The sequence below is a fragment of the Myotis nattereri genome (assembly GCF_964212035.1).
Source record: "Myotis nattereri genome assembly, chromosome: 2".
In the NCBI taxonomy this organism is placed as follows: domain Eukaryota; kingdom Metazoa; phylum Chordata; class Mammalia; order Chiroptera; family Vespertilionidae; genus Myotis; species Myotis nattereri.
Window position 1 is genome coordinate 70,455,566 of NC_138076.1, and position 26,971 is coordinate 70,482,536.

A 26,971-nucleotide genomic window follows, 5' to 3' on the forward strand; every position below is an offset into this window, starting at 1 on the left:
AAATTTATGTATTACAAGAGCAGTTAAAAAGCCTTGGGAAGTTAAACTCAGGGTGAGCTACTTCTTGACTTGCAGGAATTGCAGAAAGCCACCAATGATCCTCTCTGCTGCCTGAGACATTGAAACCACTAGTGTGGTTTGCCACGCCCCTCCAGAAGCTTCTGCAAGCCTTCCATTAGCCCTCTGCCGAATCTACTCCACACCATCAGGGGTCTGGTGGGTTCCCTCTCTGTGCTGACTTCATGATCTTCAGCAAGTGCCTCCCTTTGGAGAAATCAGAACCAGAATTCTGATCGCAAGATAGTGTGCAAATTGTAGTTTTCATGTTTGCTTCCCAGTGCATCAAGGAAGCACTTAAGAAGGCTGGGGTTGAGCTAAGTATCAGTAGACAATATCTGACACAGAAATCTTTAGTCTGTAAGAATCTGTGAATCTGACTGAGTAAAAACATAAATTATAGGAATTTTCAGAGTAAGCAGAGATTTGCATTTTATCTTGTCATACTGTATTAATCACTGTGGCAATAATTGCAATCCAGAAGGTATGCCTCAGACTACTCATTGGCTATAATCCAAAAGGCCAACAAGAAACATTTTAGGAAAATACTAATGGTCTGAAACCAAGAGAAACAAGAGTGTATCTTGTTGAACATATTAGAATTTTTTTTTTGTTTATGAGTAATAAAGCTCATTTTAGTATTTCTAAAGTCTTCTGTGACTACAATGGTTTCCTCCGGGCAAACATTAGCATTTTCTAGGAATAAAGCAAAATCACTGAGCCAGAGGAGAAATGATTGGTGAACTACTTTTAAAGAACATTTCTTTAAATAATAACTGGAAAATCTATGAACGGTAACCTGGACATGATTGAAGAAAGTTGGAAAAATTACAGGCCAGAAAATAGCGAAAGGTACCTGGGTCCTACATATCCATGCAGGAAAAATTGAAGCTTGTTAAAGAAAATACCATTTTCCTTATAGTAAAAAAAAAAAAAAAAGCTGAAAATTAGCGTTAACTTAGGGAAGAAGCTGTAAGTTTAATAGGACACATAAGATTTGAAACTCATGTTAGATTTCTATATAAGAAAGATAATTCATTTACATATGTGAGCAAATAATTCTCACCATACATCTAGGAAAAATAAGAACAAAAAGAAAGAACCAAATGATTACATAGAAACTGCATAATTCAGATAACTAAGAAACTTTAAACTAAGTCTAAACTGTACTTCCCATAAATTTGAGAGGTCATTGGATCCATGAATTCAATACATGTTGATTATGAAAAATATTATAAACATTTAAAATTCTTAGAAGAGATTAGTTATTTAGAATTTCAAGTAATAATATGGAATGCAAATATATAGAATGAAGAACAAAGAATACAGTTTAAAATGACAACATTAAAGAACAAAAGAAGAAATAAAATGTAAAAGCTTGCTTTGCAAAAACAATGAGAAGCAGATTGATGTGCGGCTTCTTCACTTTAGCATTGGGTGATGTAGAAAAAGGAGCACTAAATTCAAGTACTAAGAAGAATTTATTTTGAACTTCAGGCCACCTGCTTATTAATGTAATATTAATAGGAGATATTTTCATCCACATATGGATTCAAAGTTTAGTTAGTTAACACTTGTTAAAAGCATTAACTTGTGGGGAAAAAATTACAAAGGGTATATTGTATCAAGGAGAAAAAATTGATTCTAAGAAAAAAGAATGTATGGAAAATAAGACAAAATAGTTTACAAATCAGTAATGATTATAGATTGTGTGAATATTTGCTTACATATACTTTTTAAAAAGCCTGGATTGAAAACCCAAATGATTTCACTTTTGAAAGATGAAATTTTTGTTAAGTAGTGAAGGTATTTGTAATGAACATATCAATAAAAAACACATCAATGATAAAAGTCTTAAGGTATGCAAAGAGCTTTACATAGTTGATGCCATATTATTTTCTTTATTTCTATTCTCCATAATGATATAAAATTATACATTTTAATGATAACAATTTAAGGATAATAATTAGATATCCTATAAAAATATAAATACATTCTATAGTACTAAAGGAAACAAATGTTTCAATAAAAAACAAGAAGGAAAAAGTACATTAAAGAAAAAGAACCAGAATAGAGAGTCCATAAATAAACCTGTGCCTTTATAGTCAATTAGTAGTAGTAAAAAAAAAAAAAAAAAAAAAAAAAAAGGAGGCAAAAAACATACAATGGGTTAACAGTCTGTTCAATAAATGGTGTTGGGAAAATTGGACAAATAAATACAAAAAAAGGAAAATAGACCACCTTACAACACACACAAGAATAAATTAAAAATGCATTAAATACTTAAATGTTAGACTCAAAACCATAAAATATCCAGAAGGAAACATAAGCAATAAAATCTTGAACATTCTCATAGCAATATTTTATACAATATAACTCCTAAGGTAAGGGAAACATAAGATAAAATAAATGGGACTACATCAAACTAAAAGGTTTTTGCAGAGCAATAGAAACCATCATCAAAATAAAGAGACAACGTGCTGAATGGGAGAACATATTTGCCAAAGATATATCTAATAAGGGGTTAATATCCAAAATTTTTAAGAACTTATAAAACTGAACACCAAGATATCAATCCAATTAAAAAATGGGCAAAGGGCTTGACTAGACACACTCTACCAGGGACCTACAGATGGCCAACAGACATATGAAAAGAAGCACAATGTTACTAATCATCAGAGAAATGACAACTAAAACCACAATGAGATGTCACCTCACACCTGTCAGAATGGCTATCAATAAATCAACAAACAGCATAGTGTTGGTGAGGATGTGGAGAAAAGGGTACCCTTGTGCACTGTTGATGGGAACACAGACTGGTGCAGTCTCTGTGAAAAACAGCATGGGGTTTCCTCAAAAAATTGAAAATGGAACTGCCTTATGATCAGCGATTCCACTTATGGGAATTTATGAAAAGAAACCTGAAACATTATTTCAAAAGAATTTATGCAGCTCTATGTTCATAGCAGCATTATTTACAATAGCTAAGATTTGGAAGCAGCCCAAGTATCCATCAGTGGATGAATGAATAAAATATCTGTGGTACATTTACACAATAGAATACCACTCGGCCATAAAAAGCAAGAAAAATTTACCCTTTGTGTCAGAATAGATGGACCTGGAGAACATTTTACTAAGTGAAATAAACCAGTCAGAGGAAGACCATTACCGTATGATTTTACTCATATATGGAATCTAATGAACAAATGGAACTTACAGGCATTGTGGAGAGAGGCTCATAGAGAGCAGGGAGGCAAATCTTGTGGCAGGAATGAGGGACTGAACAAAAAAAGAAAAAGAAAGAACGGATGTACACAGACAACAGTGTGATGGTTGTGGGTGTGGGGTGGATGCTGGGGTGGAAGAGGGTTGGTAGAGATTGAGGAGGGTATACGGGGAATAAATGGTGATGGGGAAAACAAGAGAACCATCATAAAGTCAATATTCAATTTATGTTATAAATCTATTTAATTACTTATAGCTTTAATTAGAAAGAAAACCAAACATATTGCTTATTCTAGTACGTACAAATGTGTACAAATCCACATTTGAAAGGCAAGAATTTCCTAATGAAGTTAACTGAAATATATCATATAAAAGAGAGACATAAATAAAATGAAATAATAATCATTTATCAGAAGGATGTAAAAGTTTTAATATTTTATGAACTAACCAAAATATATCTAGTAATATTGATAATAAAATAAACAGAACAATTTATCAAAACATAAAAACAATATTTTGTTTTGGTAATAATAAAAATCACAAGAGGGTATACAATTATGAATTATTATGACCTAATTATATATATATATATATATATATATATATATATATATATATATATTATATAGAGAACAAAACTAGTCAAAAATGAAAAATTATCACCAGAGGATTTCAAAACATGTTTATCGAAAATTACCAGATTATATAGAATCAAAATATTTTATGTAATATTTTTTAACATCATCTTCGAGCTTGATCGAACACCATATTGGCTAATTTTTTGCAAACCAAAAATAAAATTATATCACAGATTTGAGCAGGTATAATTTATTCATATGTGTATGTGATTGCAAGCACGTGCGCATACACAAACACACACCTTTGATAAGCCTACATATAAAAAAGGACTCGTACAAGTTATATTTTGCTGAAATTTAATGATAGTACATTTTAAAATTTATATTTGTATATATAGCAATATATAGAGATATATACATAGAGAACATCATAGATTATAAAATTCATATGGGTGAGCTTTTTTTTGCCACAGAATTCTTCCAATAATGTTATAGAGATGAAAATAATATGGCAAAAAAAAAGAGGTACATAGGGTGGGGGTAGTGACTGCAACTTTTCAAAGTGGAGAGATTTGGGGGAAGTTATAGAGGCTGCTGTAACTTGGGCAATATTTGAGGAATGTATATAAAGAGAATTTTAATAAGTATTGCTAATATTGCTAAATGAGTTTAAGAAAAGAAACATGTTGAGTTTTTGAAAATTTACTTAAGCTTCTCAGACTGTTCCCATCTTAGATTATATTGAAGAAATGAGTTCTGGAAGTTGTGACTTACAAGAATTATATCTATTAATGAGATAATTGTAATAAAAATAAGTGGGGAATGATTAAATTTATTCACTTATTAAGTAAATGCTTGTTGAATGTTTATCCTAAATATATTTTAGGAGTAGAAATACAATTATTTCAGGATTTGAATCTTTTAGATGTATTATGAATTGGATGTAGGGGAAGCAAGGAAAGTGTAGCAAGGACAGGTCATAGAAAAGTTATAAAAAGAAAATGTTAAGAGATTTCAGGAGTCTTTGTGTAAATGTTACAATAGAATTATAGCAGATATATCATACATTATTTAGAATGTATTGAAGTTTTTTTTAATCCTTCTTTTAAGCAAAGGCTTTCTACATTGTGTAAATTTTCAGCAATAATTCTCTAATACATCACTATGAGTACATATTAATAGGATACTCCAAATTTAGTGGTTCCTCAGCTAAGTCCAAAGGTATGATGCTTAATAATAATTGCAAAAGAATGACTACAATGCTAAACCATAATATACAAGTCAAAAAAGTAAGAAAGAGGAGAAACTAAAGGTTATATTGAAATTGAAGAAGGAAAAGTTCATATAGTTTTGGCCAAATTGAAGAATTGCATTATTAGATGTGGTGATAGAAAATTTTATTTTATCATTTGAATGTCTGATGTGGGATTTTTTTTTAATTTCCAGTTTTCTTCTAGTTTGTTTTTTGCAAATATAAGAGCTAGGAAGCACCCATGGGATTCTGGAGAGGAGTTCAAGAAGAGATATGATGGTAAAGCTACTATGTTGGAAGTATCCTCTCTATGAACCATAAAATCATTGAAAGTGGTCAAGAGAATTGAGGTGGCATGAAAAAAAATGAAGCAAGGAGCTAAGCATTATTGTCTAAGTAAATATGACAAGAAGTTTTACATAGTCAATAAAAAGAGAAAAGGTAATATAATAAGACTATGTGAGCTCCAAGGCAGCATGATTGAAGGTGAGGAAGACTCTAAAATGGTATCGGGGAGAAAGGAAGACAGGCAATGTTCCTAAGTGTGAGGATGTGTACTTTGAAGGTTAGTAAGGTATTCTCAAATGAAGCAAGGATTAAGTTAAGAAGCAGGTGGACTGTTCCTGGGAGAAAATTTTGAGTATTAGAGTTGAAGTTCCAGATTGTAGATTATGGGATCCAAGCTCAGTGATAAGATGCAAGCTCAGTACAAAGAACTGGAGTAAGAAGAAAGAGAGAAATGTGCTCCAGTAGGACATGAATCAAGAAGTTTCAAGGTAGGCACTAAGTAATAATAGATTAAAAATTGAGAGTTGGGCAAAGTGGGCATGGACTTCTACAAATGACTAACATACACCAAGATGAGACATATACTAGTAAGGGGTTCTTAGGAGAAGAACATGAAAATAATAATGAGGCTCAGAAAGGTTTGCCCAGTGGCTTGATGGTAATGAGATGTCTCAGTAGGCAAGCCATCATTGAAGAAAGACAAGAACTCAGAAAGACCTTAGGTAGAGATGTGGCATGGAAACCGTAAAGGCTACTAGAGTAATGGGAATAATGGGATATCTCCGACTGCTCAATGGTGGAGTGTTTCTGTTATCTGGGGGGTTGTCCTCTGTGTCCCCACCTGTTCCTGATGGAAGTGGCCTTCTTGAGGTACTGTAGGAATAAGAATTTCCTGAGGCCCCATGAGAGGATAATGTATTGTGGAAAGCTTTATTTCTGTGGAATTAAATCCCTCAGTTTCCAAGGTCCCATCTCCCTCCATTCTACCATGTAAAAAGTCCTATTTTATTTTCAGCAAAAGACAAAATCAAAGCCCCTGCCCAGAGCTTCTGCTCCATATCTGCATAGTCCAGTCCAGCACCTGGCTAGGTTAGCTTGTGTTTACAGCTGTAGTCCATTGCATGGGGTGGGCATGGCCATGGGCTTTGAGGTTTCTGTAGCCACATAGCTACGGTGGGAGCACTAGTGAGTGCAAGGAAGCAGGAACCAAGCAAGAGGAATAAGAGAGGGAACCTCTTTGTCTGGGGATGTGCATTCCCAAATTTTCATGGGCTTGCATTGGACTCCACTATTCTAGCCAATGGTTATTGTTTCCAGGTTGGACTAACAGGCAAGCACCTTTCCTATGTCAGTGGACTTCACTGCCCATGCCCCAATTTTCCCCTTTCCCAAGCGATTTGCTGGTAATGGACTGGTGGTTCTCTAGGGAGTGTTAAGTTTTTGCTCCCTGGTGAAGCTGATCAGATGACCCTGCTTACAATGTCTGGCCTCCCCTTTACTCTATTCCTATGTTAATATTAATAGCTATCTAGTTACCACAATAACAGTTCCTTGGAAAGGCCGCCTATAAGTATGGTTGGGGGTGTCTGACCTGCAACAAAATTGAGCAAGATTCCCAAAGATTCCCATGTGGAGTGGCCCAAATAATAGAGAAGGATGTCAATAGCCTTTTAAAGATTACAACACACACACACACACACACACACCACAACACACTACTATGCCAGTAGCCTAATGACAGTAAGGCTCTTATTTCTCTTGGCTAGTGTGCAGATGAGTGACTCAGACGCCCAAGTTGTTGAACATTTAAGCTAGCAGAAAGAAAACATTCTTACAAAGGTATTTTACATTAATTATCTATGGAGTAGAAGTAATATTGATCATAAATTGCATTTTTAATATAATAAGAAGTGACAGCAAACTGAAATCAGTGAATATTTCATTTGGTAATTTGCAGTTATTTAATAACCTTGTTCATGTAAAGATTGTCAAGTTAGAATATTGGTATTCTTATAAATACATAAATAATGGGACAAAAATTGATGAAAAATGTAAGGCATATTTTCCTAATTTGAATTCATTTCCAATTCTGCACACTGGGTATTTTTCTTCCCAAAGAACTTTCTGCATGGAAAGCTTTCATTACATAATTATGAGGAAATATATAGATTTATATACCTTTCATTTTATGGACTTTGAGTACTTAAGGAACAATTGGCATATTAAATACCTGAAAAATAAAGAGGCCACTCTTCTATAATTACTACTGCAAAGAGTAGTAACTGGCCTACACAAAATTTCTATTTTATTAGCTTATCTGAAATAATTTAAAGTTAGGTGGCAGACAAAAGGAAAACTGTCACATAAGCTCATTCTGACAAATGGATAAATGTTTAGATGATTTTAGATTGTCAGTTTGAATGTAAATTAGATTCTTTAGAGGTATAACATCAGTGACAACTCTATGTAGGTCAGTTTTCAGATTGATCTCATATACTCAATAGTTTCATTGGCTTATGATTTACCCAGATCATGTAAATAAGCATTTTTAAGTGACTATGGCACATCTAATGCAAGCATAGACATTGAGAGATGGCAGTTCTCAATTGTTCATTTTTGTATTTGGGGAGCTGATAGAAATATTATGTCAAAGTTAAGAAAATTAAAAACACTGAATAAATTAGGAAAGGTGAATGCTCTTATAAGAACATGACATTATACTTTTTTTAAATCAGAAAATCTGAATAGCCACTAATGTTCTCTTTGAAAACTCTTCTTACCATCATCACTAACCCTTTAATTAGTGACTTGTTAATTAGGCAGAAGATTTCTTACAAACATAGCTGCAGCACAATAACAATCAGCCTCACAATCAAAGATTGTATTGATAATAATACAATGAGGTCATTAAGGACATGAGTTTTGGAATCACACTTACAACTGAGTTTAATTCTTGAGGTTACCACTTACTAGCTAGGAACCATGGGATTGAGCACTGATGCTCTAAGGCAAGTTTTCTTAATTAAACAGGAGAATAAGACTACAATAACACAGGCAGATTTAAAGAGATTTAAAAAGTAATAATAACATGTGAAATGTTTAGCATAGTGCCTTGTCCATAAAAAGGGATTCAAAGGCAATTATCATGTCATTAGCTTTATTATCATTGTGACCAAATTTATCCTAAAAATCAGTTAAAATTATTTTCCCAAGTTATTATCTCATTATCTCTGTTTTCTATATTAGTGACTATCTGGGTTATTATTATGTAACTAGAGGCCTGGTGCACAAATTCATGCATGGGGGTTCCCTCAGCCCAGCCTGCACCCTCTCCAATCTGGGACCTCCTTGGGGATGGGGCCTAAACCGGCAGTCGGACATCCCTCTCACAATCCTGGACTGCTGGCTCCTAATTGTTCACCTGCCTGACTGCCTGCCTGGTTGCCCCTAACTGTCCCCCTTGCCAGCCTGATTGCCCCTCACTGTTTCTACGTGCCAGCCTGCTCTCCCCTAGCTGCCCCCCTGCTGGCCTGGTCACCCCTCACGGCCTCCCCCCCCACCCCTGGCCACTGGCCTGGTCACCCCATGCAGCTTTCTTGTTCAGTCGTTTGGTCATCCCTCACTAACCCCCCTTCCAGCCTAGTCATAGGCAGCCATCTTGTGAGGGCATAATGGTTAATTTGCATATTATATCTTTATTATATAGGATTTCTTTGCAATAAAATAATTATCAATGTTTAAGCACATTGCATTATAAAAATATTTATTTATCATACAGATTAATGCAGAAAAATGTCAAAAAGAAGAGAAAAAGAAATACCCCAACTTTATGACATACTCCAAAAGCAAATGATCTGCAGGCACACTTGATTTTCATGTCAAGTAAAACTTGAGTATATCACACAAAAGAAAACTAATACAAACAAAAACTTATATTCTTTTAACTTATGCATTTTTCTGATTTCTTTTGTACATCCAGTGTCTGCTTTTATGTCAGTTTAATAATCTAACTGGGTTTAAATACCTAATGTTTTTTAAAGGCCTTTTATGAAAACACCTTCATAAATACACTACAATATTTCATACATTATTTCTACTATTTTTATTTGTTTGATTTTTTGTATTTAGGAAAAAAAAGATTAATGTAAAAAGTATCTTGAAAATATTTACTATTAAAAAAATATACCATGGGCAGACTAAACTTTGATATGTTTCTCCTACATGTCATGTAAATAAAACTCTTCACTGTAGAGCCAATATTAAAACCAGAGTGGATCTCATATCCAATCTTATGCTTTTTGACTAAGTGTTGACTCAGTACTTATTAACTCTAACAACGGAGTTCCAGTGCTCCATTAACAAAATGCCACTGTAATTTTTCAAATAATATTATTTATTATGATTTACAGAGATTATGATACACCTACAGTAACGATTTAACATACATATAATTAAATCTCTACTTCTCACTGGGTTTAGTTACCAAAGTTTCTCTAAAAGGAAATAAAAGGAAGAGTGTAACAGCCTTTGCAATGATGTCACATGATAAAAAGGCGGCAGGACACGAGGTTGCTGATAAAAAACTGACATGGTGACTCAAAACATCTATTAGCATGTGGCATAATGATCTTCATGGTGGCATAATTGTAAGAAAAATTTTTACTTGCTTTAAAAGTAAAGGAAAATAATTGAAAGGATGAAAACTGTATGTAACATAATACTAGACTGCTTTAGCAAATGGTATATTATAGCAGCCTTATTTGACTTTCTGTTAATTACTTACTTCAAATTGCAATTAAAATGGCCAAGGATAAATTACAAATTATAACTAACTTACTGAATAAATGACAAGCTCTTGCAATATATAATCATAATTGATTTCAATTCTATACAAGTTACATCTTTTCTCTTCTCTTTCTTTTCATGCCACTAATCTAAATAATGTTGCTAAGAATACAGTCATAACTGGCATGTGTATACCATTTGTAAGACAAGTAAACAGTTAACAGGCACTATAAAAGACACAATATTTCCATTGCAGAGTGTATATTTAGACTAGAATTAAAAAATATAGTGCTAGATCTCAAGAATACCAGAAAACTTTTGCAAGAAATCAGCAAAGTTTAGCAGTTAGATATTTTCAATTTCATCATAAGTAGTAGGAAATCAATGAGTAACAGTGCCCTCATTTGATCTTTCAAAGTATTAATTTTCCTAAAATTCTGCTTATTTTATTATTTTTCTTTTACTTCCAAATCAATGTGCTTACATTGATTATACCTTTGCTTTACAAAATCTCTTTTATTTCAACTCTTCAGTGAATATCAAGCATAAATTATTTTTATATATCAATAATATTGCTGGTTGGATAAAAGGATAAAGATAAAAACACTTGACTACAACAGTTAAAATATGGGGAGGTCTGAATTAAATAGTAAAAGTATCAATCAACCATAAAGATAATTTTAACAAAGAAATATATATAAAAATGCAAAATTAAAATAAAGACTTTAAATATTTTCTGAATTAGGCATTCATAATTTTCTTCATGCTTATCCACTTCACTTTCACATTTGCTGTATTTTCCTGTATGTGCTCATATATTCCTTTATTAATTAAGTAGCATTAAAAAGCAGTAACTTGTTGTTTTATCTGTCAATTGGGATTATTACAATTGACAGACATACAACTTGATCAAACCTAAGCAAAAAGAGAAAATATATTTGTGTGACTTAACTGTGAGAATGAGAGAATAGATACTGGCTTCCAAGGGAATTAGCGCTAGGCACAAAGCTCACTTCTGTTCTCTCCTCTACTTTTCTCTGTGCGTGTAGACTTCTTTCTGTCGTGTTATAATGAACTTTCTTGTCCTTGCTGAGAATATGCCACTGGTAAGTTGACTCTAAGCTTCAGCATCCTACAGAAAATAATCACTTTCCCCATCTCCTATTCTAAAAATTATAGGAAGAATTCTGTTGTGCCAGCCAATTGGTCAAACATTACACTGGTCAGGGTAGTAGGTGTTATGGCCTTGCTTAAGAGGTAGGTCATATAAAAGAAAATTAAGTTATATTTGGACCACGTTTAAAGGGAGGACATGGGAAGCAGTTGAGGAGATGAGTGAGTATTCAAAGGAATAAAAAAAATACAGTACTCTAGATCTGGCCTCTGGTAAAATAAGTCAAGGTAAAATAGAATACATCTCAAGTTATTTTCTTCAACTATCCTATCTAATAAAAGACAAAAGGGTAATTAACTGTACCTCCGCTACTCTTCCCATTGGCTAATCAGGGCATTATGCAAATTGACTGCCAACAAAGAGGGCGGCCAGCAGCCACGCAGCTGAAGCGAGCAGGAGCTTTGCTTGCTCCAGTGATGGAGGAAGCAAAGGTTTCCCGCCTGCCGCGTTCCGGCTCTGAGTCCGAAAGCAACAATGTTTCAATTATAGAAGCTAAACCTACCCCAGATACCTGCTTTCAGCTGGCCGTGGCCTCAGAGCTGGGAGCACCAGTGATGGCAACAATGTTTCAATTATAGAAGGTAAATAAATCCCAGAATAAAAAAAAAAGAAAAAAAGGAGAGGCTGGGAGCTTCAGTCGCTGGCCAGTCTGAAAACAGCCCTCAGCCCCTCACCCAGACTGGCCAGGTGCCCCAATGGGGACCCCCACCCTGAAGGGGGTGTGACCAGCTGCAAACAGCCATCAGCCCCTCATCCAGGCTGGCCAGGCACCCAAGCGGGACCCCCACCCTGATCTAGGACACCCTTCAAGGCAAACCAGCCGGCTCCCACCCGTGCACCAGGCCTCTATCCTATATAGTAAAAGGGTAATATGCAAACTGACTCTAGCAGCAGAATGACTGGGAATGACTGGTCACTATGACACACACTGACCACCAGGGGGCAGACACTCAATGCAGGAGCTGCCCCCTGGTGGTCAGTGCACTCTCACATGGGGGAGCTCTGCTCAGCCACAAGCCAGGCTGATGGCTGCTAGTACAGTGGGAGCCTCTCCTGCCTCCTCAGCAGCGCTAAGGATGTCTGACTGCAGCTTAGGTCTGCTCCCCGCTGGCAAGTGGACATCCCCTGAGGGCTGCCAGGCTGCAAGAGGGATGTCTGATTGCCATCTTAGGCCCAATCCTCTGGGGAGCAGGCCTAAGCCAGCAAGTGGTCATCCCCCGAGGGGTCCCAGAATGCAAGAGGGCACAAGCCAGGCTGAGGGACCCCCCCCCCCCCCCAAGTGCACAAATTTTTGTGCACCGGGCCTCTAGTCTATACTAATAAAAGAATAATATGCTAATTAGACCAGATAGACCAGATGTCTTCCATTCAAAGCCGCGGTGGCCGCGAGGGCTGAGAGCAGGCAGCAGTTGCTGCAGCTGTGAGGGCCGAAGGCAGGTGGCAGCCACAGAGGCTGCAAGGGCCAAGGGTAGGTGGCTGCAGTGGCTGGCAGTGGCAGCAGCAGTGGGGTAATGGGGACAGTGCCTTCCCCTGATGAGTCTGGTTGGCCTCCTTCAGAGGGAGGCCAGAGGCAGCAGCAACAGTGGGGTGATGGTGGTAGCGCCTTCCCTTGATCGTTTTGTTCACCTCCCACAGAGGGAGGCCAGACTGTGGGGAGTCCAACCATCAGTAGGACATCCCCTGAGGGCTTCCAGACCGTGAGAGGGGGCAGGTCGGGCTGAGGGATGCCCCCAGTGAATGGATTTTTGTGCACCGGCCTCTAGGCCTATATAATAAAAGCCTAATATGCAAATAGACTGATGGAATGACCAGTTGTTATAACATGCACTGACCATCAGGGGGCAGATGCTCAATGCAGGAGTTGCCCCTGGTGGTAAGTGAACTCCCACAGGGGGAGCATTGCTCAGCCAGAAGCCAGGCTCATGGCTGATGAGTGCAGTGGCGGTGGCGGGAGCCTCTCCTGCCTCCACTGCAAGGAGGCAGTTAGGAGCGAGGGGTCCCAGACTGCGAGAGCCCCAGATTGTGAGAGGGATGTCTGACTGTTGGCTTAGGCCTGATCCCTGCAGGCCAGGCTGAGGAATTCCCCCTCCTCTCCCCCGCCCCCCCCCCCCCCATTGCACAAATCTCATGCTCTGGGCCTCTAGTTTAGTTATATTCTTCATCTAACTAAACTCAGTTTATTAACAATAACAGCTTAAAAGACATGGAAACTTTTAAGTTATGAGTGTCCTTAGGAGGGGGTGGTTAATTGTTTTTTAACATCAAGTTTCCAGGGACCTTTATATGCATGGTATGTATTTCTATCCTGACCTTTCTCTTTTTCTCATTTGTATAAATGCAGAATTCTTAGTCTCCTTAGAGAGGAGGAGAGTGCTGACAGTGAATTGCTTCTGCAGGCTCTCCTGACTAGCAAGGCAGAGATTTTTAATAAAATATGGGTGTTAATCCTAACCCATTCTAAATTGATTCTTTACTTTTAACTTTAGAGGTAAGTTTAAAATATCAAATTCCTCTGAAGCTTGAACAAAATGAGGTTTTATGACAAAGACTGCAAAATTAAAAAAAATATGTAGCTGACATAGTTCTCTTTATTTTTCCCATTCTTTCTTACTGTACACATACATATCCTTCTTATAATGGCAGTAGAATTATCTAACAAATAGAACCCAAATGACCACTGTTTGAATAGATTCTTCCTTTATCACAGCAAGACTACAGAGCCCCTTCCAATTCTGTCATTTTGTTGTCCCCCGGGTAGTTGCATTAATAAGGGCAATTATTATTTCCTCATTGTTATATGTTCACACCAGAATGACTTGGGAAATTTTTGTTTTCATTCTCACTTTTCAAGATAATGCTGATGGTCTAGCAAATTGTGCTTGCCAGACATTTCCAAAGGTGCTAAATCGCCCCGGTATATCTGAGCAGCACCTGGCTTCCCCCGAGGCTTGTGGGGAGGACATCTTCTCCAGGGCTGTTCCACTCTGTCTGATTTCCTTCTCTAGGCTGATGCCTAGAGGACACCTGATGCACTTATCACTGTCACTGTAGGGATTCAAACCCATCACCGAAGTAGGAGATGGGATATATGCCTATAGAAAGACGATAAATTCGTCTTTCTCTTTCACTCGCCCCCCACCCCATGTTAAAAAGATTCCCTTCTCAAGCAGTTACAAAATAAAGCTTTCCACTCGAATGTTTTCTGTACTTAAAGAGAAACTGGGAATAGTAGGAGATGCTGCTTACATAAGCAAAACCTGGACTTTAGCTCGCCAGCTAAAAACACCTTGTAAGAAGAAACTAATTCTCATTTAACTGCTCCACAGGATGCTCAAATATAATTTCTCAGCCATCTACATTTGTAACCGATTGATTATTCTTACATTCACCATAAAATGTATTTGAAATGCCTGTGGTACTTCCATTTCTAAAAACATTCATGTATTCATTTATGATTACACACAATTCACAACTTCAGAAAAAATTAGCATAGGGAAAATATTATAATATTGGGCAACAAAAAATACATAATCACACAGTAATCAACTGGAAACCAGTAACATTATCCCAGTGCTTTACTTCCTACATAAATACAGCATAAGTCAGAACTGTATAGATTTCATGTGCTACAACTAGAATATGTTTTATTAAGGTACAGTGGGGCCTTGACTTACGAGTGTCCCGACTAACGAGTTTTTTGAGATACCAGCTGTCTCTCGGCCGATTTTTTGCATTGAGTTTATAGAGTAATTTGAGTTAATGAGCTCCTTAACGAGCTTGGTCTCAGAACGAATTAAACTTGTAAGTCAATGCCCCACTGTATTATTGAGGAAGGGGTCCTCTTTACATGATCTATCTGTTTAAGGGACCAAGCATTTTATGGCAATTCTTATAATTGTATTTATTTATTTTCTTTGTTAATCCTCACCTGAGGATATTTTTCCTTTGCTCTTTAGGGGGAGTGGAAGAGAGAGGGAAAGACGGAGAGGAACATCCATGTGAGAAACACATCCATTGGTTGCCTCCTGCACGAGCCCTGACCAGGGCCTGGGCCAGGGAGGAGTCTGCAACCAAGGTACATGCCCTTGACCAGAATTGAACCCGGGACCCTTTGGTCCATAGACCAATGCTCTATCCACTGAGCTGAACAAGCTAGAGCAATGGCAATTTTTTTAAGGTCAACTTAATCTACATATCATTAACCATACTTCCTCATCACTGTTTGGTAAGCTAATGTAGAGGGTATAAATGAAGAAAAGCAATGAAATTATAGCCTACTTGACCAAAATGTGGCCTACCAAGGCCTAGGTCAACCCTGCTAACTTTATAGAGCTAATTTCAATGAATTTTAGGTGAAATTAAATGTTGTTTTGTTTTATAATCCCTATACACTAGAAAGTAATAAAATGCCTATACTCAGTGTATAAAGTATACGTTGTTGTTGGTGGTGGTGTTTTCCTTTTATGTACATATCTGTTAGAACTCAGTTCTTTCATCCTGCTCCACAATGCTGTCAGGGACTAGACCTCTTTAGTTGTTGGCTATTCGATGGAGAAGCCATGAGAAGTTGTGCATATATAAGAGAGTCTTTACGTAGGAGCCAGTGGCCAGGTAGCCATTGCTAACAAGGAGCCACTAAACAAAACAGTTCTTCAAAACAAAGTCTCATCCAGTAAGTAGCCACATACCGGCTAGGTAACAATACATCTTTCCCACATAGCAGCAGCAGCCTCTGTTCCCACAGCCATTATATGAGCAGTCACGCATGTGCTGCTGGCTGGTCAGTAATACATCTTCCCCATAATACAGCCCAATACTGGCTGGCCAGTAACAACTTTATACTACTTAGACAAAAGAGGCTTCTTGCCAAATAATGACCTCAGTCTTTTGGGTTAGAGAAGGCACACTTGCACAGCGTGCATGGAGATTTCTGTGGCCTTGCTCTTGCACCTATGTATAGTTCTTGGACACCCTGATTAAGATTCCCACGTTCAGAGTGGTCTTGAGCACCCTGTGTACTCTGAACAAGGCCTCTACACTCTAATTGGCCTTGAGCATCTGGCATATTCTGAACAGGGTCACTACAAAATCCTATTAATATATTTACTTTTCTTCAAAGCTATTTTTATTAGACTGCTCAGTATTTTACTAAATACAAATAAATAATAATATTAGTGAAAAAATAAAACAATTATTAGTTTGCCAATTTATCTATCATCTGTTAACTCATTTTCTTATTTAATGGGAAGCTTATTTTCTTCATATGTTTTATAAAATGTTGATTCCCAGGTGCTGGAGGCTTATTCTGGTTTTAGTCTTTCCCAGTTGTTTTTGTGTTTCTTTCTCTGTATAGGTATGCATATGTGTGGCTGGGTAAGTGATTCATCTTTAAATCACTCTAGCTAGACACAGAGAAGCAGATATCAAATATGTGTAACTTCACGCCTTTTCTTTGATTTTCTCCAAGAGATTTCTATTTACACAAGAAATTCAATTGATAATACAATATTACTAAAGGTTTAAAATGAAAAATAAATTTTTACTTTACAATAAGGAAAATCCCTGAGTATAAAGTATTTGACATCCATGTTCCTTAGTCTTCTTAGCCCCTGCCTCTTAGACCTTTAGACATGAGCTATATGTTTGGATCTCTGGTAATCTTTTTCTACTCCTTTGTTTTCCAACCATCCCTCTTAGACTGTTTTGAGGAAATGTAGTACTATTTTATTATTTAAGGCAATTTCATTCTTTATTCTGTACTAGGTTGAAAGCCCACTTTTACAAATCAAAGTATACATTAATGTGTTAGTTAAACAAGGCCTTCCATTCTGATTAATTTCCAGTAAAATACTTTACTAATCTTTGGTAATTCAAAATTTTGTTATTACTGTATCTTTAGCAATATTTGTAAGTGGAATTCAATATTATGAGAATTTAGTTTCTACTGATGATAATCACACCGACACATTAAACCCTTTGTCATCTACAATCACTTTCAAACATGTAATAGTGTTTGCTCCCTATAACACTAAATGATAACCATGAGTTGGGTTTTTATCTTTTTAATTATTTTTTTATTTTTTAATATATTTTTATTGATTTCAGAAAGGAAGGGAGAGGAAGAGAGAGATAGAGACATCAATGATGAGAGGAAATCATTGATCGCCTACCTCCTGCACGTTGGACCAAGACCACAACCCAGGCATGTGCCCTTGATCAGAATTGAACCTGGGACCCTTCGGTCCGCAGGCCAACACTCTATCCACTCAGCCAAACCGGCCAGGGCATGAGTTAGGTTTTTAAAAATTGTATTGTGTTGACTAGTTATTACTATTCCAATAACCATTTACTCTCTATAGCTATTTCAAGGAATTTCTTATATAAAAGCACATATTTGGGCAAAAGTAAAAACTGTTCTAAATTTTTACCAAATATATAATTATATATATATTTTTCTAAGAGAAACATAGATCTTAAAGGCAAAATATTTTATTTATTTTCATTTAAAATTTAAAATTTTTGGTTTAAAACTGTTATTTCTATAACAGGGAGTGCAATTGAAAATGAGCATGCTATAACAGAAAGAAGATGGTCAAGATTGAGCAGAGCAAACATGGAGTTGTTTTCAAATGAGAGTAATCTGTCTTTCAATTGATGCACTCTCACAAAACTTGATTTTATTATGAATCTATGAAATACCATTCCATAAACATGGACAAGTTTTGATATACTGTATATTGTATAGTGAGCAAACTAACAACACTCCTTTGTTTTGTAAACCAGAGATTTATTCCAAGTATACTAAAAAACTGGGGACATTTTGCATTGATTTCAATGAAATAAGTAACTGAAGTCTTTGTAAGTAGGCAAACAATAATCTGGACTATGTCACTGCATAATATGTGAAAAGCATTAATGCATAATGTTCTCTGCATGGCTGTATGTTATGTAATAAAATCGCAGTTAGTGGTGTAACTGCAATAGAGTAGTACAGTTATATGGTTCCCTGGTGTTCTGCGTTTATGAGCTTCACTGATCAGGCCAAAGTGCCTGGGTTTGGGGAAGAATGAGACCCCCGAATCAAATATTATTTCAATTTACAAGCAATTATTTGTTTGGGAATTCTAGGTTCTATTTTTCTACATGACAGAATGAAAATAAAATGGATTATGAAAAAATAAAACAGTAATGATTATATCTTCTAAATTGATTTAACCATTTCATAATATTTATAATACTGATAATAATGGCTAATATTAATGTAATACGATATAACAAGCTGTATTTCATGAATATTATGTTTATTGATGTATTTAACCTTCACAGAAATTTAGGAGATATAATTATTTCACTCCATTTAACTAAAGATGATATAGTCACCAAGAATTAAAATAATTTGCCCAAGTTTACATGGTTAGTCAGTGGTACAATTGCTACTAGTTCTTTAGTAGCAATTCTACAAAATTATTTATTGGATTTAGTTAATGTGCACAACTTTTATTTATTTATTTATTTTGAAATATATATATATATATATATATATATATATATATATATATTTAAATATATTTTTATTGATTTTTTACAGAGAGGAAGGGAGAGGTATAGAGAGTCAGAAACATCAATGAGAGAGAAACACTGATCAGCTGCCTCCCGCACACCCCCCACTGGGGATGTGCCCGCAACCAGGATACATGCCCCCGACCGGAACCGAACCTGGGACCCCTCAGTCTTCAGGCTGACGCTCTATCCACTGAGCCAAACCAGTCAGGGCTTGAAATATATTTTTATTGATTTCAGAGAAGAAGGGAGAGGGAGAGAGAGATAGAAACATCAATGATGAGAGAGAATCATTGATAGGCTACCTCCTGTATGTCCCCCACTGGGGATTGAGCCCACAACCCTGGCATGTGCCCTTGATTGGAATCAAACCCAGGACCCTTTGGTCCACAGGCCGACACTCTATTCGCTGAGCCAAACCAGCTAGGGCAATGTGCACAACTTTTAAAAATATTTTTTAAATTAAAAATCATTAGATACATTTTGTGTCTTTTTTTGCAGTCTTATAATGTGTTTGACAGGTTTTACATAAAGTCAAGTGCAGTTTTTAAGAGTCAATGATACTAGGATGCTAACCATATTATCATGCTCAATATATCATACTCAATATATCATACTCAAATATCATACTCAATGATACTAGCATGCTAACCAAAGACTGAACCTTTCTAGACTTTATGTGATAAAAAGACTGATAAAAATACATTTTAAAAAATAATGAATTACATTTTTCCCCAAATGATCAAAGAAAATATTTGTAGGCAATTTATTAGCAGTTTCAAAGCAGAGCAGTAGATTTTGTTCAAAATCATCATATTTATTGTGTTTATACAAGTTCAGTATACATAATCTATGAATTCTGAATTTTCTCATTTGTAAAATATAGTAATTTTATCATCACATTAAAAAGTTGCATATATGTCTTCCTGTTGTATGTGTGTGCAGGTGTGTGTGTGTGTGTGTGTGTGTGTGTGTGTGTGTGTGTGTTTGCCCACACATGCACTTTGTCCTTAGTGCCTTGGCACTGTTATTGCTCCTAACTCTATCTCTAGGGCCAGAACCTAAGTACTATTTTCCAAGGAACTCTCAAGGCTCACAATTTTAAGGACCCTTTAATATTTTCAGGGGAAATATTAAAGGGTTATGACAAAATGGAGATTTGATGCATAAATTACCTCACCCATTAAATTTCAAAATGAGTTTTCCAAAGTTCAAGCTAACTGAAAATGAGATTAAATTTCATATGCTTTAATCCTTGTGCTGGCGAAGGGATTGTGCTCTCAAGGCTTCTTAGCCTTTGCTGTTGTCTTTCATTATTTGTCAAAATTTATTAAAGGGAAACAATCTTGTTTATTTCCATAAACCTTAAAATAATTTATTTGAATTTGGAATAATCATATAGCTAAGAATTTGCACATGAAATAATAAAAAGGTTTATCTTTAAAAAGCCACCACCATATTAAGTAAATTGTATGTCAATATGCTTACATGATGAAAAAAAGAAGAGGCTGTTATACTTATTTAACACAGTCTTTTAAATTGTACAGAAACTAATTATAAAAACCATAGAACAATGTCAATATTTACTTTTCCTTTCCTATAAATCTCATTCTATTAAAATCAAAACATAAATGTAATTTTCAAGTTATCTACTGTAGTAGAATATTTTTGTAATGTTTCAGAGAAAGGAAATATATCTATTTGCATAATACTAGAAGACTTTTTATTTGTAGGCACTTTATATGTTAAATATGATATTTCTATGAAGTTATAATTGTTTATCCTCATTTAATGACACAAATCATCAATTTTTAGCTTTAAAATTTCATTTTAGAAAAGTCCATTTAAATAAATGTTATTTATCAAAAATATTGAAAATACACTTAAGAAAAATGAACTCTTTTGTGTTTATTGCTATTTGCTATAATGCATTACATGGGCAGAAATACTTTACACATAATGAGTAAAACTTTCCAGGTGGATTTAAAACATTTCAACACCAATCACCTTACATTAGAGGAGATTTTGCAAAAAATACTACTTTATTCATAATTCTAAATAACTATCACATACACTTCCTATCCTTTTTTTTCTTGGAACACATTTCATGAGGATGGATTAGTTTATTCTAGAATAAGCTTGAGTCCCACCACTCTGGTGCTCAGGAGCCTGAGGTAGTGCAGCTGGTATTTAGGGACTCCTGTCTCAATTCTAGCCACACTCCGGCTCTCCATGCTCCACCACCAGCTGATGTATCAACAGTGTTATTAAACATTCAGTATCTACTGTTTGCCAGGATTTTAAATATGTATTTTATATATTTAATTACGCCCACGCTCAAACCGAAGTGGTTGGTTGCATAATAGACCTGCTACCTGCTCGTTTCTCTGTAAATCGCAAAGTCAGTACCAGAAACATAATCTCCTACATTACGCTGCGGTGCCTATGTGTTCACATTTGACTGCAGGAACTTTCAAATTGACCCTTCAGAGTCTCACGCCATTATTTGTATAATCCATTTATATTGAGTAATGCTCTGCTGTATTGATTTCTCTGCTTTGGCAGAAACTTCCACACTCAGCACAACTGTATATTGCATGTCTTCATTCTGAGCTTGTATCTCACTTGTTTCCTTTCAAAGCTATAGGCATATATTATAGAGTTTGGACATTTACTATACAAAGATAGGACTCAAACATTTTTTTCTCCATGGTACCCTACCATTGACCTTGTAAAAACCAAGTAAATGTGGTAGTTAGTGGTACTTTTATGGGTTGTAACCACATTTTCCTTACTATGTATGCAGCCAAATTTTCATGTTGTGATTAGATTGATCTTAGGATATTGACTTCAAAATTTCAATTATATCTTAACATCTGGGTGTCTCCTATAACCCTTCTGAATGTAATTCAGTTTCAATTCTAGCTGGCATTTTTGTCGTAATACTTATTGGTCAAAATTTACTAATACCTGGAAACATACTTTATTGTTTTTTCATGGTTCAGTGACCAGCATAAGGTGAATGTGGAGAAATTTTTCAGGGCTAGTACTGTTAAGAAGATTACTTATTTTAAATGAAGGGAAAAGGAAAGTGTCTCTTTATGGTGGGGATATAGGGAAGATAAACGGTGATGGAAGGAGATTTGACTTGGGATGGTGACCACAAAATACAATGTACAGATGTTGTGCACCTAAAAGCTGTATAATTTTGTTAATTAGCATTAGCACAATAAATTTAATAAAAAATAAATTATATATAATTTTGATGTATAGCATTGTACAATATCCATCCTTACAACTGTGAAAAACTTCCCACTCCTTTTAGCTACTATGAACTAATTGATTTTATAGAGAGAAGAAATCATCAAAGAGCAATTTTGGAGGGGAGGGAAGTCATCTGCGAATAGTAAGCTTTTGTTTTAAGTTTTAATCACACCATCACAAATATCCTAAGAGATGATTTTAAAGCTTAAATTGAAAATTGCTCTTGGGCTGAAAGCTTATATGCCAAGTGAAATCTCATTGAAGTAGGAGTTTATAAGTGCTGACAAGTTCTTAACTATAGTGATACTAAAAAAAATTACTATTATAAGAACACTAAAAAGCTGTTAGAGCTCTCAAATTCCCCCTTCAGTGTTCACTTACTTAAAGAAAGCATAAATATGCAACAAGAGAATGGAAGAGGTGTTTTTCAGAGGGAAAGACTATTGAAAATTTTAGAGTCACTTTGGGACATTACAGGGATTCATCACATCATAGAAGAGTTTCTTCTGTAGCCATGGGGGGCAGGGGCAAAACCGAAATACCACGATGACACAGCTTTCTAGGACTCTGTTGGACTTCATAACCATTATATTGTTTTATTAAAAGTGAACAGCTGGCAACTTAATATCCCCCCATACTGAGATATTGTATGAACTTAAGGGCTCTTCTGGTTTCCTGTTATGAGGCTAATTTAGTAATTGCAAGCACAAGCATATATAGGGGATGCTTTAAAAAGTAGACCATTGATTGGCACATTGCTTTCTGTGACCTAGTAATCATATTTTCATCTCATCCATATTTATTTAAAAAGGGCAGTCTTATTTTATTAGGGAGGCAAGTATAATAACAAGTGTACCATCCTCAAGTTATGAAAAATTGCCCCTTTGACCATTTATTCAGGAATTCTAAGTCAGAGCTCAGCATTTAGTTCTTCATGAGCCAGGTTAATCTGAATATCTTCTCTGAAACCAGTAGACAGACACCTACCCTATATTATGTCAGTTTTGTAGCAGAAGAAAATATTATGTTGGTATTATCCTGTAGTTTTGGATCATTGTGCCTATATCTCACTGCTAACCTCATGCACCTTTTGATAATATTCCACTATATGCACGCTATTTCTGCTGCAGTCAAATAACACAAACAACAGATAAATGAACTGTTCTTGACCTCTTTATGTTTAGGGCCTTATTTCCTTTGAATCATAGTTAGATAATTTTTAAATCCTTTAATTTTGCACTAACCTGAAGACTTCCCCAGATAACAGAAGAAATACAGGTTTATTTCAGTAGAATTGTGAAGAAAACAATTCCTTTTCATAAAATTGCCTTCTTTAATGAGGATTTTGAGACAAAATAATAGGCCAATAGTGAATCGATTTTTGAGGCAAGGAAAGATGTCTGCTGCTTTTCAAATTACCTCAGAAGAAGCCCAATATATTTTAGGATCTCCCTTTCCATTAGCTTTTTCATTTCAGAATATAAACATGTCTAGTCTCTCTTATGTTTATAAGTAAACCAAAAAAAATATTTTCTACATGTTTTCCTTGAAATCTCTTACTCTGAACTTCTAGTCATTTTTCAGTTCCTGGTCATTCTTAGTATTTTTATTCCTGAATTAACTCCAAGTTCAACAAGTCAACAGTGTCTATGGATTCTACCTTCTTATTATATCATTTATTCTTGACTTCCGCGGATTTGAAGTTTTATCTTTCTCTTTCCATTTAAGCCAAATCTGTGGGCTCAGCCCCAGTATTCTTCCATTGATGGCCTCCAGTGCCAACAACCTTGTCTGGTCACAGATGACACTTAATAAATATGGGTTAAATTAATGAAGTTACTTATCTAAGTATATGTTTTATGTTTATAGAAGCTTGATAAGTGATATTTTAGAAAAGTTCCATACATTCTCTTTTTAAAATTCTACAAGTAAGTGTTCTATTATCAATTGCAGAAAACTGTTAGAGAGATCCAAGTAATTTAGACAAGGACATATATAAATAAATATTTGAAATCACTTTAGTCTAACTTTAACCTCTATGTTTTCTTTTAAATACCATGCTGATAAAAAATAACATAGCAATAAAACAAATCAATGCTCTTGTTTTCTAGCATCTTAACTGCTGATCTTGACTCTGTACTGAAAGGACAAAGCAGAAACACACCCTCCTCCCTTTTCAAGGACGAGGCAGAGACACACTCTCCTCCCTCTCCTCTATCTTGTCTTGCAAGACTGGGCCCTCAGCCCAAGCCTGCCCTCCCCCCCTTTCCTGAGAGTGACCACAAGAATGCTGGTATTGTCCTAACTCCCCCAACCACCACCTGAGTGGACCAATGAAGCTCCAGAAATGCAGCTAAAGTCCTAATAAGGCTATAGTGGAGGACGGCTCTAACCTTCAGAATGTGCTGGTCACTTCCTGACCCTTATGCTGTAAAACCCTGACCTAAATGATCAATCTCTGTAACTCACATCACCCCTAAAGCCCACCCAAATAACTTGCCCTATATAACCTTTGTTCTCCTGGGACACGCTCTCTCGTCTCACTGCTGAATCGGACAGAGGCTGGGAGCCAAATCTGGGTTTGAATAATAAAGACTCTTTGCTTTTGAATCAGAAAAGTCTCCCTGGTGGTGGATTATTGGGGACCCCGAACTCTGGGCATAACAGTACTATAAATCCTCCATACCTACTTGATGATGCTGAGTCCTTGAATTTGAATGGTTTCTCTTGAATTTTCCCACTCCAAGATAAATTAGCTATTTCCAGAATTGTTGCATATGCCTTAAAGGATAGTGGTTATTAAATTTGAATTTTTCATGAACTAACTAGACCCTGACATTACCCTCCATGCTCTGAGAAATAAAATTTCCTTATTCAATTATATAATTTGTAAACAAATTTTATTTTGGTTATCATAACACTGTTGCCCTTCAAATTACTGGCTGGAAATTCAATATAGCTAAAAGGCATGACATTATGCAAATAAGCTTTCAATATGTAGTTGTCTGTCTATCTCTTTTTTAACATTATTTTTGAGGCAAACAGAATAGATTCTGAGAGGGAAAGAGATGATAAAATTCTAATATAAATTAATAATGTACCATAAACCTTTTAAATTAATATGTAGATGGAATTTTGTTTTGTCTAGACAGGAGACATCTTACAATGACCAAAGAAAGGTCAGTGTTGTCCCAGTAGAGAAGTCAGTTACTTTAAGTAACAGCTGGTTTATTATCTATGAGTTATAATGGAAAATCATTTAAACAGAGTGTCTTACTTTATAACAATCATTAGAGCTATCAGTAAAGATTTTATGATTACAGTTTTACACCTTGAATATTTCAGAAGGCACATAGCCAAGCAAATGTTTTTTGAGGAGTGATGCTTGTAGCAGAGGAAGTGCTTCGTCAGGGGACTTTCACTAAGCAGATGAAATGTAAGAGAAGGATAAGATTCCAGTCAGAAAGGACACCATGTGTGAAGACATAACATAAACAGATCTCCAGAGGTTGCGGGGCTCCACAGGGTCCCTATAGAACAGCGTCACAGGAGGGTGATCAGAAGGAGAGGGACCTGAATAGAAAGGGATTCTGTAGTTAAGTTTAGAAAAATAAACAGAGGTCAAAGCATGATGGGCCTGTAAAATATACAGAAGTGTCTATATGTTATAATGCAAGTTATGGGTGCAAAAAGTCAATGCTTATATGGATGAATTAGACATCTGGCGTGGCTAGGAGAATCTGGTATATAGGAGAAAAAGGAGTGGTGGCCCCAGGCACACTGGAGAGGTCAAAGGGCATAAAAATTCTAATTAAAACAAGTATAAATATATTTCTGACAAGCAGACACTTTTTTTTCTGGTACTATTTGGCTTATCAGAGGGCAATTAACTCATGTAGAGCATACAAGGAAAAGATATTTAAATGTTTCAAATAGTGCAGTGATAAAATAAGTGTTATAGTTTCTTTAAAAAGTTAACTGAAGCAGAAATGTAGAGGCTGGGGAAGGAAATTGCAATACAAGAGGTCATGAGACTGTTATACTACAAACTTAATCATCAAAGATAATTAAGTCTTGGCTAAAGAAATGGTAGGAAGAATGCAATGAAAAGGGAAAAAAAGGAGGAGAAATAAAGTGGTGAGAATAAAAGGAAAATATCTACTAATGGAGGGGTGATAAGGCAGATTGAAAGTTCTATATTTTAACATGGGCATCTGAATAGATAATTTTATGGTGAATTTGGGTGGAGATTGGCATGTTGGGGAGAGGTAGGAAACACAAGGAGTTCAATGAAGTTGTACACCTGACATTCATATAATGTTATTAACCAGTGTTACCCCAATAAAATTTAATAATAAAATGCTGTTCTAAGTTCTGTATAACAACTCAATGAGATTATTTTCAACAAGGGTATGGAGCTAGTATGAGTTTTGGCATAGGGTATACATTTGAGAATCATCAATTTATAAGCAATATTTAAAGTAAAATCTATATAATAAATTATGAGCAGAGTTTTCAAATAGAGCAAACTATAGAGCTCCTATGTATAAATCTATTAACAGATGTTTATCATTGTTGCTTTATACTTGAAATTCTATTTAAATTCTAGATTTTGGCAATTTGATGTTTCCTTTTGTTTACAGTTAGTTTTATCATCTGATGGTCATTGATGGCAATTCAATGCCAACAGAAATCTCCAATTTGGGTTTTGGTAAAATAGGAAACGTTATTCTTACGAATAGCTCAAGAATACGACAGCATGGCTGTGAAAACAGCACTGCTGGGGAC